Below are 18,740 nucleotides of genomic sequence, written 5' to 3' on the forward strand. Positions count from 1 at the left end.
TCTTCTCATAAGGCATGTGTCATATTGGATTAGGACCCACCCATATTGATATCGACCCTGATCTCAGTTTCCTCACGTTAATCCCAGCATATATGGGGTTAAAACCAAACACTCATTCCCTGCTTACTCTCTGGCTTCCTGGCTCCAGAATCCACTGTCCTCCATGGAGACAGACACCGTCAAGGACAAGCACCTGGACTATCTCCTCCCACAAAGAGATACAGACTGGTGGGAAAGCTGCTGACCAGCAAGGTCACAGGCTTCCTCCTCTCTGTAAATGTCTCAAGGCCGAAGACAGGCTGGTTGGGAAAGCTCCGACCAGCAAGGCCATATGCTCCCCCTCCCCTACCGAAAACCCCAAATAGAAACCCTTCCTTTTAGCTTTTCGGGGAGTTTGGGATTTCAGCGTTAGCTGCCCTCTCTCCTTGCTCAGCGCTGTGCAAAAATAAAGTTCCTACTTTCTTCCACCACCCCCGGTGTCAGAGATTGGCTTGCTGCGCAACGGGTGAGGGAACTCACTTCAGGTTCGGTAACAATTTGGCACCCCAGATGGGACAATGTCCCAGGTGGACGTCTCGCCTGTGGCACACCGGCCTCTGGCTAAAGGCCTCTCTTGGAAGCTGTCCTGCAGCTGCCTGAGCCCCTTGTCTCAGGGACAGCCCCAAGTGAGTGGCTGCTAGCCAGACCTTGTTGGCCCATGGCGCTTTTGCTTTGGTGGTGGAAGAAACCAGGTTTAGGACATAGGAAGACGTCTCCTGTAAGTAGCTGGTAGATTTTGTTTTTGTCTTTGTGTTAACCTTCTCCAACAGGACCGGCTGGAAATAATGGGTACCCTGGCAGCCCTCTGGGCTCCATTTGTTTTGAAGTCGCCCGATGCCCCGGCCAAATTTTGGTAAGTGCCCCGGGTGTGCACAACCGAGGTCCCTTGTCCTTGCTCATTTGGGAAGATCTGCATGGCGGATCTTCATTTGTTGGGCACCCACCGAGTGTAGGACACGGACTAAGCTGGGACTGGAAGCACTTTGGTTTTTGGTTTTGGTCTTTGTTTTGGCTTCCGTTTGTGGCCGAGGGTTTTTGGGAATGTGCGCTTGTTTGGTATTTGTTGTTATCTGTCTGTTTGTCTGTCCTTTTAAAAGCGTTAACATGGGAGATGCTGCATTTATCCCACCTAAGAGCCCCTTGGGAAAAACTTTGGCTGGTGGTCGACCTAGAGCTATAAGGCAATGTCTAAAGAGGGATGATTTTCTTTTGTAACACCATGTGGCCACAATATTCTTTAGACTCCGGACAGAAAAAAAAATGGCCAAACGATGGATCGTCAAGTTGGGAAACTTTTAGAGAGCTCTTATGATAAACAACTGTTTTATTGGCACCTATGAAAAGACCAAATTAAGAGGAAACTATAATGACTAGTCTTAAGAACTTAATCCAACTTGGGGTCTCAGCTTCTCGTAGTCTTACAGATGCTAATGAAAATGTTAAGTTAACAAAGAGAAATCAGAAATGGAAGAGTCACAGGACTCGCCCCAAAGGGATAAATGGAACAGATATGGATGAAGTTAAAACAAAGGTTTTAATGAAACACTGCCTAAGGTTGGATGGGCTAACGGGACCGCCCTATTGGCTCCCCAACATTAAAGGACATCAGACAAACCTGTTCTATTTACCCCAGTTTGAAAAATTTAAAAGGTCAGGAGGCAGAAATCAAAGTGAGAAACCTGACCAACAATTGTTTGGGGCAACAGTTAGGCTACTAAGATTAATAAGACTATAAAGATTAAAGTGTTTAAGCTAATGTTATATGAAGAGGTTATGTCAACTTTGCCTGGATGTTTTCTTTGGGAATAAATGTTATGTCTAACTAGGCATGCTTCTGCTGAACAATATTGTAATACCAAAACTTGTTAATAGAATTCTAATGTAAGTTATAATTAAAAGTATAAGGGTTAGTAACACTAAGATAAAGTTTTGTAAAAATTGATATACTTAAACAGGCCAATTTCAGTTCACGCAAACTGGTGTACGCAATTGGAAAAGCTAGCTGCAACAGTGGGGAGGCTGTTTTAATCTTTTGAGGCTTCTAAATAATATTAGAAATACTTCACTTCCTCTTTAAGAGAAAATAATTAAATAATTAAACATGCCAGCAGCCAACTCAAATCTGCTGCTGTTTTCTGCTCTCTTGCTGAGCTTCCCAGCAAGCTGAGCTTCGCTTCAACTCCCCCAAAATTTATGATCTAAAATTGAACGAGTAAAAATAAGTAAACTTCTGAGATAATTTAGAATTGTAATGGCCATTCTGAAAACCTGTTTCAGAAGAGGGTTCAAAATCTCTCCTAATGGAATGCAGTCTTTAATGAATATGCAAAAACTTCTAAGAGACAAGGTTATTTAACATGATATAAAATGATCTTTGATGAATAAAAGCCTGCTTAAGTTTGCTGGTTTCATTTAAAATGAACATGTCCTCAAAGTTATCAGCATTGGCTATGATGCAGACATACAGCCTGGGTTTACTGGTCAAATGAGCTCATGTCATCTCTGTTACAAAATTTATCAGCAAAACTCATAACTCAGAATAATAGCTAATTTTGCTTCATGTCTCATGGAGTTTTTGTAGACGATCTAAATATAATTGTTAAGAACAAGTAAACTAAATAAATATACATATAATTATATGTATAATAATTATATTATGATATATGTATTTAAACAACTGAGGATAATACTTCACTGCTGTAATGTCACGTGAAGTTTTTAAGAGTAATTGTTCAAACTGGGTAAGAGTTTTAAGTACAATAATTACGTTTTACAGTCTGTATACTTAAAAAACAGCTTCCAAAATCTTTTTGGAAACTTAAATTTTATAGTTTTACTAAGTTAAATTAAATAATAACAGTTTGTTCGGTATCTAGGTCATTTCCAAGTAAGATAAAATATTAAAGGTTAACTACTAAGCATATATTTATCTGCCTTTGGTTTCTTATATCAAAGAGACTAAAAAATGCTTAGGTTTATTGATAAACATGCTTTACATATGCTGAAAAATTTTCTATGAGGAAACGTATATTTCTAAAAGGTCTGTATACAAGGAAAGTAAAATATATGTTTTCAGTAAAAAGATACAAAGAATGGAAATATTTTTGTTTCTTGAGTTGAGAAAGATAAATTTGTCCTAAAGTGCTGGGACAAATTCTGAAGGTAAAAAAGTAACCAAAGGTTTGTAAAAGGAAAGCCCTAAACAGGTTTATGTCTGGTCCAGTTGGCCAGGAGTAAAGGAAATCCAATTAAGTAAATAAACTTATATGTCAAAAGTAAACTGATACAAAATTAAAACTTGGTTTCCTCTTTCTTAAAAGGATAATTTTCCTAAATGTTTAATCTAATGTTTATAAAAAGGCTTTTTTTTTGTTGACTATTTTAAACTGTTTCCCCTTGACTGTTTCTGTTGTCACTTGGAATAGACACCTGAACATGGTTTCGCAGTGAACTTTGTCTCCTATCTAAACAAATGTTTTAAAGCTTTTAATATTTCTGACAAGCTTACCCACACACACAAATATTCAAGTCTTGAATAAAAGCTTTCTTTTTACCTGGAAGAGGAGAGAGAGTTTCTTTGGGGATTTTCAGAGGGCCCCTGGGACTTCTCGGAGAAAGCTCTCTTCCTATAAGAAAAAAAATGCTAAACTAATAAGCCTTATTTTTTTGTTAAATTACATGAGAAACGTTGTCAAATAAGTAATGATAAACTTTCTTAAATGGTATCATGTAAATGAGTGTTATTGATACAAATATTTAAAAAATTATCTGATCTGTTCTGATTGCCAGCTATAATCCTGGTTATTATCTCAAAATGTTGTATATCACAGACATGGTCAAATGCCTTTGTCAATTACCATTTTTGAATGTTTTGTTATTTGTGAACAGTGGCTATTTTACTTTGATGTTTTGGCAAATATGTTTCATCTGCAGAGAAATTCATGGAAAGGACTCTGACACTCTGGAATACAGGTTTCCAGTAAACGTTCAGATTGTAAAACTAAACTGGGTAAAAATTACAGAACTCCAACAGAGAAACTGATGACCTCACAAACTGCTGACAGAAGATTAAGATCAAGAACCAATTACACAGGACAGAATAAACTGATAGGGATGATTATAACTTTAATGACTTTTTGATTGAGATATTGCTGATTTTTGATGTTTTGCTTTTTTCAGAGTGAAGAAAACTTTTTTTCTCTATTCTCTGAAAGAACTATGACTTGCAACAATTTATAAACAAAATTGAAACATTTGTCTTTTCCTCCCTATCTGAGCCCCCCAAAACGCAAAAACTTCTGATAAGTAAGTATTCTTATTCTTATGGCAATATAGTTGTTTGCATAAGTGCAATAAGAATCTGTTCTTCTTTCAACAGGACACAATTGGAAACAGTGGTTATATGACCAAGGCTTTGACTGGAACATCGTGTTTGAAAAAACATACGGGCTTGACTATAACAAGACAGCTTTTGAGGAATGAAGGTTGACATTCTGGAATAAAGCCACTTGGAAATATTGGCCTGGTAACCTGGTAAGGTTGAGCAAAGAATGTCACTCCCTCTGGCAGGTACCAGGAACCTCAATATTTTGGGGAACCTCACGAAGAGAGAGATTCACCCAAATCTGCAGGTCCTGCAGGCAGAATGTGATACAGGTCCTTTGCTTGGCTTTCCTTGAGAGGCCTTTAAAGATCAACCTGAGGTTCCATATAAGGTTCCAGCAAAGCAGATTTAAAAGAGCCTATATGATCAATTACTATTCTTGCTGTGCTTATGTAAATAATTATGCCAAATTTATTAAAACTATACATTTTGCAAACCAGAGTGAAATTGAGGGTGATTTTAGGGGGGAAGACTATATTTCAATAGACACTATAATACATGTTTATAGATATTAGACTTTAGTTTTTCCAATTGTCTTTGAAATTTTTATTTTACTTCTGTTAACTGGACTGGATCTTGAATTCTTCACCTCCTGAAATATCTGGCTAAAAACCTCCAAACTGAGATTTTCAGGGTTTTTTCCCCCATTATTTTCATTTAGAGTCATTGAAAACTAAATCTGCCCTTTTTCTAAAGCCTTACAAACTGAAGCTGGAGGACCTAATAGAAACTTCAGAGAGATTCATGTCTGCTGCTGTGTAAGCCACTCAAAAAGCTACCTGAGTGCCCGATGACACCATCAGAGACATTTCAAACTGCAGAAGATGCTTCGACCCTGACTTCCAGGAATCTTGATTGGCTGACCCCTGGGCTCAGAAACTGGTTTATAATTTGCTCCAACGATTAACCTTGTTTTTCTCTTTTTGTTTCTCTAGAAAATCTTCTTATTAAATACCTGGTTACTTACTTACATGATACAGGCCTAACTTCAGGAGCCCACCAGCATCACCGCCTCATTAAAAGACTGGTTCAATGAGATGAAACGACCTACGCCCCATTTCAGCAGGAAGTAGCTAGATCCGTCGCCGCCCCAAATCCCTCAAGATTGAGGGAGGACATAAAATAGGGGGGAGTTGATATCGACTCTGATATCAGTTTCCCCACATTAAACTCAGCATGTATGGGGTTAAAACCAAAACACTCATTCCCTGCTTACTCTCTGGCTTCCTGGCTCCAGAATCCACTATCCTCCATGAAGACAGACACGGCCAAGGACAAGCACCTGGACTATCTCCTCCCGCAAAGAGATACGGGCTGGTGGGGAAGCTCCGACCAGCAAGGCCATATGCTCCCCCTCCCCTACCGAAAACCCCAAATAGAAACCCTTCCTTTTAGCTTTTCGGGGAGTTTGGGATTTCAGCGTTAGCTACCCTCTCTCCTTGCTCGGCACTGTGCAAAAATAAAGTTCCTACTTTCTTCCACCACCCCCCGTGTCAGAGATTGGCTTGCTGCACAACGGGTGAGGGAACTCACTTCATGATTGGTAACAACATGACCTCCTTTCACCTCAGTTACTTCTTCAAAGGCACTGTCTTCAAACACAGTCACAGGCTGAGGTACTAGGAGTTAGGACCTTGTCATATGAATTTTGAGGGGGACACAATTCAGTCCGTAACAAGAGGGAAGGGAATATCTTGTTTCTAGACATTTTCTTTCTTCCACTGGAATACACTCAAATGAATACAAAGTCCCCTCCTAGAGTTTATCCTCTTTTCCTACTGTGTCTGTTGAGTAGCCATCATCCAGCCATAAGTTCTTCTCGGGTTGTTCTTTGTTCTAAATGCAAGGCTCCTTTGGGATCATCAGCCCCCTCTCAGATCCTTACATGCCACGTTCTCCCTTGATACTCCAACGTCTGTGAAAAATAGGGGATGGGAATGCTGGTGGCTTTCTTGGGTCCTCCTATGGCTAAACATGTGAGTCTCTCGCTTCTACTTACCGACTCTACACCTTGTATTATGGTGCACAACTGTAAGGCTGCTAGCTCCAGAGGTCCAGAGATAAGGCACTAATCTCCTCTACTATTGTCTTACCAAATATACAGGATATTTTATCATCCCCAGACTTGGTCAAACATTGGTAAGCTGGAGGAAACCCGTATTCCCATCTAAGTTTTTCTGCCTCTTGCACAAAATGCTGACTTCCCAGAAGGGTAAAACTTCATGTAGGCCTTGAGTAGGGAGAATCTGGTTTTTCATCTATTTTCTTTCTTATCTCTCATTTGTGGTATCTACTTTATTACTGAGGATTTACAAGGTTGAAAACAAACAGAATTTTTTTTGTGCAAATACAAAGGCTTGCCTTTTGAGATCCTGCTAGGAGTTCTAAGAAATCTGTTTGGAAATCTTCAAGCTCAAAATGGATTCTCTTTGTTTCAGGGCATTCCTTTGGGTCTTCTTCAATTAATGACCCCATAGGGCCTGGAATACTAATGACTCAGTGAATGGTGGGTCCTGAGGTAATCAGGAACAAGTGAGATAAAAATATCTGTACCCCAAAAAATGTTACCTCCAAAATATATGTGAGATATCTATATTCAAAGATGGTATTTTATATTAGTGAGACAAAGATAAATAATCATTATTAGAATATAATAATTAATTAAATATTGGGAAAATTTAGTACCTTTTCTTTTACAACATTCCCCCAAATAGAATGCATTTGTTAATGTTTCGAATGTAAAAATCAACCAACGGGTTCTACGAAAACAGACGATTCAGAATTAAAATAAAAATGAATCTAGAACCCTGCTTCACACCTACACAAAAATAATTACAGGTGGATTTCGGATCTCAAAGTGAAAGGTAAAACAATAAATCCCTTGAAGCCAACAAGGGAGAACATCTTCATGACTTGGAGGAGGCAAAGATAGCTTGAACAGTATAAGAAGCTGCTAATCATAAAGGAATGACTTGAAAAATTGGACTAGGTTAGATTAAGAATTTATGGTCATCAAAAGGCACCATTAACACAGGAAAAGGACATCCACAGGGTGAGAGAAGACATATGCAATCCTTGTATTTCACAAAGTCTCAGAATTCAGAATATTGTTCAAGTGATTGAGAAAAAGACAGATAATCCAATGGAAAAATGGTCTGCTGACTTGAGCAGACTCAAAGGTTTTCAAAGGGCCAATAACTTCTGTAGTCATTAAAGAAATGCAAATTAAAACCTCAATGTGATTTCACTATTTCAATATTTACCAGAAGGACTAAAAGAAAAAGGTAAATTGCCAATAGATGGTAAGGATGAAAGGATCAGAACTCTCATACACTGTGAGCAAAGAGTGTAAATTTATATAACCACTTTGGAAAATTCTTTACCATGATTTGCTAAACACTAAATATATGCATATCCTATAACCAGAAATTCTATGCATAGATAGAACCTGAGAAAAATTTATACATAGGTCCATCAAAATAAATGTAAAATAACGTTCCCTGGCAAAATTATGTAAAATAATCTCACATCAGAAGCCATGCAAAGTATCCTCAACAATAGACTGGAGAACATATTGTAGGCAGTTCACACAATCCAAGGTCACACGGCAATAAAAATAAATAAAGGGCAACTATACCACCGACTTACAGGAATTTCGGAAAACCAGTGGTTAGTGAAAGCAGACAGAAACACACAGTATAATTCATAATTAATCTTGTTTTTCCCCAGAGGTAGACAAGTTGACTTTAAGATTCATATAGAAAATTACTGTGCAAGGTTAGGAGAATTGACTTTTGTGATCGTGACTCTTCCAAACAGTAACAGGGAACGTCCTTCCATCGGTGTTTTTCCAGAATGTTTTAAACCTTTTCTCATAGGATTTGTAGATTTTTAAATATTTGTTCTAAATATTTTACTTTATGGCTGATATTGTAAATGAAGTTTCTCTCTCATTATGTCTTCTAACTGGATATTGTTTGTATGTGGAGAAACTATTGCTTTCTGTATGTTGATTTTATATTCTGCTAATTTTCTAAATTCTTTTATTCTTTCTTGACTTTATCATGAATTCTTTTGCATTATTCATGAATACTATCATATGATTGTTGTTATCTGGTCTACGCAATTTTGGGTGGAAATCTTTAATAACTTCTTTCTTCTCTAGAAAGTTAACCTTTCTATCTCTACTGGGATAAATATCGGTAAATTGTACTTTCCTAGAATGCTATCTGTTTCATTTAGGTTTACAAATTTATTTGTGTAGAGTCAGACAAAATAGGGATTTAATTTTTAATATTTTTGTCTCAATAATTCTTACCAGTTGTAATTTATTACGTTGATGCTTTCTTTCTTTTATGTTTCTAAACATTTTTTAATTTATTTTTTATTTGAAATCACATTTAGCAAGCAGGCACAAAGCAGTAGGATATCAACTGTTTTTGGCTTTTGTTTAGTTTTCTTATGGTGAGGAAGATTGGCCCTGAGTTCACATCTGTGCCAATCTTCCTCTGTTTTATGTGTAGGATGCCACTCCAGCATGGATTGCCAAGTGGTGCTAGGTCTGCGGCCAGGATGGAAACCTGTGAACCCTGCGCCCTGACGTAGAGTGCATGAACTTAATCACTACACCAGGCCGGCCCCCTTTCTCTTTTTTTTTGGATTTGTTTTGGTAATTCAATCATTTTCACCCTTCGCTTTTTACTAATATAAAAACATAAAGCTTTACATTTTCTTCTGATTATAACTTTAATTAGAGCCAATAATGTCTGATAGGTAGTGCTGAGCTCTTTTTTCAGAAATTCTTCAAATTAATTTGCTATTTCCTCTCTCCCCAATAAAAGAGTACTTTTGGGTTTTGCCGGTTGTTGTTGTTGTTGTTTTGTTTTATTTACTTTTTATTAAGATTATGATAGTTCACAATTTGTGAAATTTCAGTTGTACATTATTCTTTGTTAGCCATGTTGTAGGTGCACCCCTTCACCCTTTGTGCCCACCCACCCAAACCCCTTTCCCCTGGTAAACACTAATCTGTTCTCTTTGTCTACATGTTTAACTTCCACATATGAGTGGAGCCATACAGAGATTGTCTTTCTCTATCTGGCTTATTTTACATAACATAGTACCCTCGAGGTCCATCCATGTTGTGGTGAATGGGATGATTTTATCCTTTTTTATGGCTGAGTAGTATTCCATTGAATATATATATACCATATCTTCTTTACCCAATCATCAGTTGATGGGCACTTAGATTGCTTCCACGTCTTGGCTATTGTAAATAACGCTGCAATGAATATAGGGGTGCATGGGACTTTCAGAATTGCTGATTTCAAGTCTTTTGGATAGATACCCAGTAGTGGGATGCCTGGGTCATAAGGTATTTCTATTTTTAATTTTTTGAGAAATCTCCAAACTGTTTCCATAGTGGTTGCAGCAGTTTGCATTCCCACCAGCAGTGTATGAGGCTTCCTTTTTCTCCACACCTCTCCAACATTTCTCACTTTTTGTTTCGCTTATTTTTGCCATTCTAACAGGTGTAAGGTGATATCTCAGTGTAGTTTTGATTTGCATTTCCCTGATGATTAGTGATGATGAGCATCTTTTCATGTGTCTATTGGCCATCTGTATGTCTTCTTTAGAGAAATGTCTGTTCAAGTCTCCTGCCCATTTTTTGATCGGGTCGTTTGATTTTTTGTTGTTGAGTTGTGAGAGTTCTTTATATTATGGATATTAAGCATTTGTCAGACTTGCAAATATTTTTTCCCAGTTAGTGGGTTGTTCTTTCGTTTCAATCTTGTTTTCATTTGCCTTGAAGAAGCTCTTTAGTCTGTTGAAGTCCCATTTGTTTATTCTTTCTATTGTTTCCCTTGTCTGAGAAGACCTGGTGTCCAAAAACATCCTTTTAACACTGATGTTAAAGAGTGTACTGCCTACGTTTTCTTCTAGAAGCCTTATGGTTTCAGGTCTACCCTTTAGGTCTTTGATCCATTTTGAGTTTATTTTGGTGAATGGTGAAAAAGAATGGTTGATTTTCATTCTTTTACATATGGCTTTCCAGTTTTCCCAGCACCATTTGTTGAAAAGACGTTCTTTTCTCCATTGTATGCCCTTGACTCCTTTGTTGAAGATAAGCTGTCCATAGATGTGTGGTTTTATTTCTGGGCTTTCAATCCTGTTCCATTGATCTGTGCACCTGTTTTTGTACCCGTACCATGCTGTTTTGATTACTGTAGCTTTGTAGTATGTTTTGAAGTCAGGGATTGCAATGCCTCCCGTATTGTTCTTTTTTCTCAGGATTGCTTTAGCAATTCGGGGTCTTTTGTTGCCCCATATGAATTTGAGGATTCTTTGTTCTAATTCTGTAAAGAATGTCATTGGGATTCTGATTCGGATAGTGTTGAATCTGTAGATTGCTTTAGGTAGAACGGACACTTTAACTATGTTTCTTCTTCCAATCCATGTACATGGAATGTCTTTCCATCTCCTTATGTTGTCGTCCAATTCTCTCATAAAGGCCTTGTAATTTTCATTCCATAGGTCCTTCACTTCCTTTGTTAAATTTACCCTGAGGGATTTTGTTCTTTTTGTTGTGATTGTGAATGGGATTGTGTTCTTGAATGCTTTTTCTGTTTGTTTGTAATTAGAATATAGAAATGCTACTGATTTATGCAAATTCATTTTATACCCTGAAAGTTTGCTGTAGTTGTTGATTACTGCTAAGAGTTTTCCGATGGATTCTTTGGGGTTTCCTAGATGTAAGATCATGTCATCTGCAAACAGCGAGAGTTTCACTTCTTCCCTCCCTATTTGGATTCCTTTTATTCCTTTTTCTTGGCTGATTGCTCTGGCCAGGACCTCCAGTACTATGTTAAAGAAGAGTGGTGACAGAGGGCATCCTTGTCTCATTCCTGTTTTCAGGGGGATGGTGCTCAGTTTTTGCCCACTGAGTATGATGTTGGCTGTGGGTGTGTCGTATACGGCCTTTATTATGTTGAGGTAGTTCCCTTCCAGGCCCATTTTGTTCAGAGTTTTTATCATAAATGGCTCTTGGATCTTGTCAAATGCTTTCTCTGTATCTATTGAGAAGATCATGTGGTTTGTATTCCTCAGTTTGTTGATGTGTTGTATCACGTTGACACATTTGTGGATGTTGAACCATCCCTGTGCCCCTGGTATGAATCCCACCTGATCAGGATGTATGATCCTTTTGATGAATTGCTGAATTCTGCATTGCCAAAATTGTGTTGAGGATTTTTGCATCTATGTTCATCAGTGATATTGGCCTGTCGTTCTCTTTTTTCATGGTGTCCTTGTCAGGCTTTGGTATCAGCATGATGTGGGCCTCAAAGAATGTTTTAGGAAGGGTTTCATCCTCCATAATTTTTTGGAACAGCTTGAAAAGCATAGGTATTAAATCCTCCTGAAAGTTTGGTAGAATTCCCCAGGAAAGCCATGTGGTCTTGGGCTTTTATTCTTTGGGATGTTTTTGATAGCTGTTTCAATCTCTTTCCTTGTGATTGGTCTGTTCAAATTGTCTGCTTCTTCTTGAGTGAGCTTTGGGAGATTGCAGGAGTCCAAGAATGTAGCCATTTCCTCTAGGTTATCCATTCTGTTGGCATAGAGTTTTCAGTAGTATTCTCTTATAATCCGTTGTATTTCTGCAGAGTCTGTTGTTATTTCTCCTCTTTCATTTCTGATTTTGTTTATTTCAGCTTTCTCCCTTTTTTTCTTTGTAAGTCTGGTTAGGGGTTTGTCAATTTTATTTCTCTTCTCAAAAAACCAGCTCTTTGTCTCATTGATCCTTTCTACTGCCTTTTTCGTTTCAAGAGTATTTATTTCTGCTCTGATTTTTATTATTTATCTCCTTCTGCTGAGTTTGGGCTTTATTTGTTCTTCTTTCTCTAGTTCAGTTAGGTGTCATTTAAGATTGCTTTTTTGGGATTTTTCTTGTTTGTTAAGATGTGCCTTTATTGTGATGAATTTTCCTCTGAACACAGCTTTTGCTGTATCCCATATGAGTTGGTATGGCATGTTATCATTTTCATTTGTCTTCAGGTAATTTTTGATTTCTTCTTTAATTTCTTCAAAGATCCATTGCTTGTTCAGTAGTGTATTGTTTAGTCTCCACATATTTGTGCCTTTCTCAGCTTTTTTCTTGTAGTTAACTTCTAGCCTTATAGCATTATGATCGGAGAAGATGCTTGTTATTATTTCAATTTTTTTTATTTGTAGAGGCTTGCCTTGTTTCCCAACATATGGTCTATCCTTGAGAATGTTCCATGTGCACTTGAGAAGAATGTGTATTCTGCTGTTTTAGGATGAAGTGATCTATATATGTTTATTAAGTCCAATGGTTTTGGTTTTTTGTTTAGCTCCACTATTTCGTTGGTGATTTTCTGTCTGGATGATCTGTCCATTGATGTGAGTGGGGTGTTGAGGTCCCCTCCTATTATTGTGTTGTTTTTCACATCTTCCTTTAGGTCTGTTAATAGTTGCTGTATGAATCTTGGTGCTCCTGTGTTGGGTGCATAGATATTTATAAGCGTGATTTCTTCTTGTTGAAGTGTCCCTTTGATCATTATATCTGGTCCCTCTGTGTCTCTCTTTACCTGTCTTATTTTGAAATCCCCTCTGTGTGATATAAGAATTGCAACACCTGCTTTCTTTTGCTTGCTGTTAGCTTGAAGTACTGTCCTCCACCCCTTCACCCTGAGCCTGTGTTTGTCCTTGGGGCTGAGGTGTGTTTCCTGGAGGCAACAAATTGTTGGATCTTGTTCTTTAACCCATTTTGCCACTCTGTGTCTTTTTATTGGAGAGTTCAATCCGTTTCTATTGAGAGTGATCATTGATGCATGTGGAGTTAATGCTGTCACTCTGTCGCTCGTTATCTGGTTTCTCTTCCTGTGTGCTTTAGCCTACCCATTTAACACTGCAATGTTTTATGCTGGGTTTCTTAGATTTTTCCTTATGTGTGTTTTGTGGCTCTGTTCTGTTTGTTAGTTTACTGCTTACCCTGAAGTTTGTATTTAGAATCTCGTGTATAATATAGTCTATTCTCCGGTGGTCTCTTACTTACTTGACCTAGGCTGATTTAGTCCCTTTGCTCTTCCCCTCCTCAATTATTATTTTCATTTCTTGTTCCAACTCGTGTTATGAGTTTGTAGTTAGAGTGATAAGATCGTCTTTGCTTTGGTAGTTTCCTTCCCTTTATCCTAATGCTATAGTTGAATATTTGCTATCCTATTCTGGTTCTATCTGTCTTGTTCCCTACTCTGTGGTTTGTCACCCCTTTCTCCCTTTTTTCTTTTGTCAGGTATGAGAGCCTTCTTGAGGATTTCTGGTAGTGGAGGACTTTTGGTTACAAACTCCATTAGCTTTTGTTTGTCTGGAAAAGATTTAATTTCTCCCTCATATCTGAAGGATATTCTTGCTGGATAGAGTATTCTTGGCTGAAGATTTTTTTTTTGTTTGTTTGTTTAAAGATTTTATTTTTTCCCTTTTCTTCTCAAAGCCCCCTGGTACATAGCTGTATATTCTTTGCCGTGGGTCCCTCTAGAAGTGGCATGTGGGTCGCTGCCCCAGCGTGGTCTGATGAGCAGTGCCATGTCCGTGCCCAGGATTCGAACCAAGGAAACACTGGGTTGCCTGCAGCGGAGCACGCGAACTCAACCACTCATCCACGGGGCCAGCCCCTTGGCTGAAGATTTTTATCGTTTAAACTTTCGAATATGTCACTCCATCCTCTCCTAGCTTGTAAGGTTCCTGTAGAGAAATCTGCTGAAAGTCTGATAGGAGTTCCTTTGTAGGTTATTTTCTTCTGTCTTGCTGACCTGAGTATTCTTTCTTTGTCTTTCCTTTTTGCCATTTGTACTACTACATGCCTTGCAGTAGGTCTTTTTACATGGACAAATCTAGGAGATCTGAAAGCTTCCTCTACACACATTTCTCCCTCAATCCCTAGATTTGGGAAGTTCTCTTCTAGAATTTCACTAAGCACACTTTCTGCTCCATTTTCCTTTTCCGCGTTCTCGGGAATTCCTATGATCCTTAACTTCTTTCTCCTCATTGAATCCGCTTTCTCTCGGAGATTTTCCTCATTCTTTTTAATTCTTAGTTCTCTTTCTTCCTCTGCCTGGAGCCATTCAGCCTGTCTATCTTCGATTATGCTAATTTGCTACTCTATGGTGTCTATAAGGGTACTCAGGAAATCCATATTCTGTTTTATCTGGTCCATTGTGTTTTTCATCTCTAGTAACTCTGTTTGATTCTTCACAATTTCAATCTCTTTTGCGAAGTCACTCCGGAACCCATTGCCTTGTTTCTCTATCTTTCTCTCTACCTCATTGAGTTTTGTGATTATAGCTACTCTGAACTCATTTTCACTTAGTTTACCTATTTCCAAGTCCTGAGGATTTATTTCAGTGTTTTTGTTGTTATCCTTCTTGTCTGGAGCTTTTATAAATTGCTGGATGGTAGAGGAGTGGTTTTTTCTCATGATGGTAGAATTCAGTTGCACTTACAGCCTGTGGCCACCAGATGGGGGTTGAGAGCCGCCCCTTCTCAGCTCTCTGCCTACGGGCAGGATGGCGGGGCCCAGCGCGGTTTGCTGGTGAGGAGGGCTGTTTTTCTCACGCGCCGATATGGATTCGGATCAGTTTTGTTCTCTGGTCTCCAGGACCCTGGGTTTATGTGGTCCCCATGGACGGAAGCTTTCTCCCGTCAGCAGGTTTCCACTGTACCAGCGGCGGGAGTCCTGGACAATCTCCAGTCGCGCGGCCCCTACCCCTCTCCTTTCCGCACCCACGGCAGCGATCCCAGTCTCTAGGGGAGGGAGCGAAGTTCTCTCCTACCCCATTCCAGCTCCTCCCAGGTCTGCTGCAGGGTCTCCGTCCTCCATGTTTTTGGTACTGTAGGTCTCTGACGACCTGGCGTTAGGTTTCTTAGCTGAAATTCAGTTTATTTCCAGTCCTTTTTTGTAGTGTGGAGGGGAGAGAGTCCCGGGTCAGCTCACCCCACCATTTTGCTCTGCCCAGTCCCCTTATCTGGCTGCCTTTTGATAGTAAACTTCTTTCCTTGACACAAGCCTGGTGTTTCAGCTTTTCTCCTTATTGGCCCTACAGTGTGGCAGGTCAACAAGCCTGTGTTTGGGCTTGTTAACCAATATGAACAAGCTTTCAGTAAGTTGGTTACCCCTGCAAGGTTGGGAAAAGCACACTCGAATTCAAGTGAATGGCCCAACACAAAGAATGTCAATCAATTGGGTCTGGAAATATTTCATTTCTCAGTTTAAAACACTCATGTCAATTGGCAGCAGTTGTGGCACACACTTTAAATAAGGAGTAGTCTGTGTTTTCACTGTACACTAATACATTATCTCCTGAATTTAATTATCAGTGGAGTCTTCCTGGAATAATCATGGGGACCCATGCACTTATCTACCTCACCCCAATAGAGATTCTGACCTCCTCCATTCTGACAGAGCTACTCTAATAAATTAACCTGCCTTGGCATCAACACGTGGCTTCTCTTCTTCCTTCGTGTTTGACTGAAGGTCATTGCTAGATGCTCCAGACCAGAGACTGGAGCTTCTGGAACATCAGAGAAGGACAGCCTGAGAAGGGGATACAGGGAAGAGACACATGCTTATACCCTTCTTCGAAGAAGCTGACATGACCATCAGAGCAGACACCAAGGGACCTGACACTCAGGACTCCAGGACTACAAGGGCTGGGAAGAGATGACTTCAGGAATGTAGATTGTGGAGCCAGGGTTGACAGAATGAGAACTCATGCCATGTGGCTGAATAACACTGATGAGAGAAATCTGAGTGTGGCTATGTTTTCCAGAATTTGCAGCTATTTGTCTCAAAATATTGTTGATCAGTTTTAATGTTTTCTTTTCTGATGAGAATACAATAAGCTTCTTTTTGATGCTGTGTGTTCCATCTCCAAAGTCTGACTTTCCCAGGCTATGACCATGACTATGACAATGGTCAAACTTACCTGATTGTTGGTTTTTCATTTCAATCTTTCCTTGTCTGACATATTGATCCAAAATATTTGAAAACAACAACCCAGTTTTAAAGAGCACAAATATTTCTTCACCTAGGCACAGCCTACATATTATCCTACATATGTAGGACCTGCAAGTGGTCCTCCTGTGATCACTGTGAGTCTGAATATTGAAAACTGGGAATATATTTTTCCAGCTAATTAACTCTCAGGAAAATTTTAAAATGATGCCCTAATAATTGGAATTCAGAGGAGTGCTTTTGCATAAATTTATGCCAGGGGAAATTCCAGCTGCCCTAGGAACATTCTATGAAACTTTTAAAGAAAAGAATAGGCAAAATCACCCAAGCTGTACAGATAATAGAAAGAAGAATTAACGACAATGAGGAAAGTCTATGGGACCTGTGGGACAACATCAAGCACACTAACATTCCTATTTTATGTGTCCTAGAAGGGGAAGAGAGAGACAAAGGGGCAGAGGATTTACTACAAGAAATAATAGCTGAAAACTTTCCTAATGTAAGGAAGGAAATGGACATCTAGGTACAGGAAGCACAGAGAGCACCAAACAAAAGAAGCCCAGAGAGGCTCACACTAAGATACATTACAATTAAAATGTGAAGAATTAAAGATAAAGAGAGACTCCTAAAAGCTGCGAGGGAAAGGTAACAAGTGACATACAAAGGAAATCCCATAAGGCTATGAGCTGACTTCTAAGCACAAATATTACAGGCTACAAGGGAGTGGTACATCGTATTTACAGTGCCGAAAGGAAAAAACCTACAGCCAAGAATACTCTACTTGGTAAGGTTATCGTTCAGAATGAAAGGAGAGAGAGTTTCCCAGACAAGCAAAAATTAAGGGAGTTTATCACCAAGAAACAAGTCTTACAAAAAACGATGCAGGGACTTATTAAACTTGGAAAGAGAAGACCACAGATAGGAATAAGAAATTTATCAAAAAAAAAACCACAAAAAAAGCCATCAAATCACTGGTAAAGGCAAAAATACGGTCAAGGTAGCAGATCGATCACCTATGAAGATAATAAGAAGGGCAAAAGACAAAAGTACGAAAATTACCTATTGCTATGGTAAAAGAGTAATGGGTACAGATGCACAAAAGAAGAGGTTAGATATGATATCAAAAACATGAAATGTGGGAGGAGCAGTGTAAAAGAGTAGAGTTTTTAGAAGAGGTCAAACTAAAGAGATCATCAGCTTCTGATAGATTGCTATGTGCCTACGATGTTATCTATGAACTTCATGGTCATCACACACCAGGAACCAACAGAATCAGAAGCAGAAAAGTAAGAGACAGAAATCCAACCATAATACTAAAAAAGGCAGCAAACCACAAGAGAAGAGAGCAAAGAAGAAGAAAGGAGCAGAGAAGAACTACTAAATCAACCAGAAAAAAGTAACAAAATGGCAAGGACGTCCTTATCAATAGCTACTTTCAATGTCCACGGACTAAATGCTCCAATCAAAAGGCAGAGTGTGGCATATTGGACAAAAAACAAGACCCATATATGTGCTACCTACAAGAGAGACACTTCAGACCTAACCACACTCACAAACTGAAAGTCAAGAGATGGAAAATGATCCTCTGTGCAAATAGCAAGGAAAGAAAGTTGGGCTAACAATACGAATATCAGAGAAAACAGACTTTCAAACAAAAATGGTCCCAAGAGACAAAGCAGGTCACCACATAATGATAAAGGGAAAAACCCAAGAAGAGGATATAACACTTGTAAATATCTATGCACTCAAAATAGCAGTACCTAAACATAAAAAGCAGTTATTAACAGAAATGAAAGGAGAAAGAGACAGCAACACAATAAACAAGAGGGGGCTTCAACATGACTATAGCAATGGACAGGTCATCCAAACAGAAGAACAACAGGGAAGCAGTGCTGTTCAACAACGCTACAGACCAGGTGGAGTAGTAGATGCACACAGAACATTCCATCCAAAACCACAGAACACACATTCTTTTTAAATGCACATGGACCACTCTCCAGGACTTATCACATATTAGGCTGCAAACAAGACTCAACAACTTTCAGAAGACTGAAATAATACCAAGCACCTTTTCTGATCACAACAACCTGAAACCAGAAATCAACTACAGGCAGAAAATCAGAAAAGACACAAATATGTGGAGACTAAACAAAACGCTACTGAACAAGGATTGGGTCAATGAAAAAATCAAAGGAGAAACCAAAAAAAACACCTGGAGACGAATGAAAATAAAACATGACATGTAAAACTTATAGGATACAGGGGCTGGCCCTGTCGCCGAGTGGTTAA

General features: G+C 38.9%; 1 long non-coding RNA gene across 2 annotated transcripts; it reads left to right on the top strand.

Moving 5' to 3' along the window:
* The first annotated feature begins 387 nt into the window (after positions 1 to 387).
* Positions 388 to 5,907, top strand: LOC139081676 (uncharacterized). 2 transcript variants are annotated; one of them, XR_011536872.1, is made up of 4 exons: positions 389 to 757; positions 3,973 to 4,048; positions 4,219 to 4,344; positions 4,418 to 5,907. It is a non-coding gene; the product is annotated as an uncharacterized lncRNA (long non-coding RNA). The 2 variants fall into 2 exon arrangements; XR_011536871.1 differs by lacking the exon at positions 3,973 to 4,048 and having other exon boundaries at positions 388 to 757.
* The last annotated feature ends 12,833 nt before the right edge of the window (positions 5,908 to 18,740 follow it).

The sequence above is a fragment of the Equus przewalskii genome, unplaced genomic scaffold (genome assembly GCF_037783145.1).
Source record: "Equus przewalskii isolate Varuska unplaced genomic scaffold, EquPr2 ChrUn-4, whole genome shotgun sequence".
NCBI lineage: Eukaryota > Metazoa > Chordata > Mammalia > Perissodactyla > Equidae > Equus > Equus przewalskii.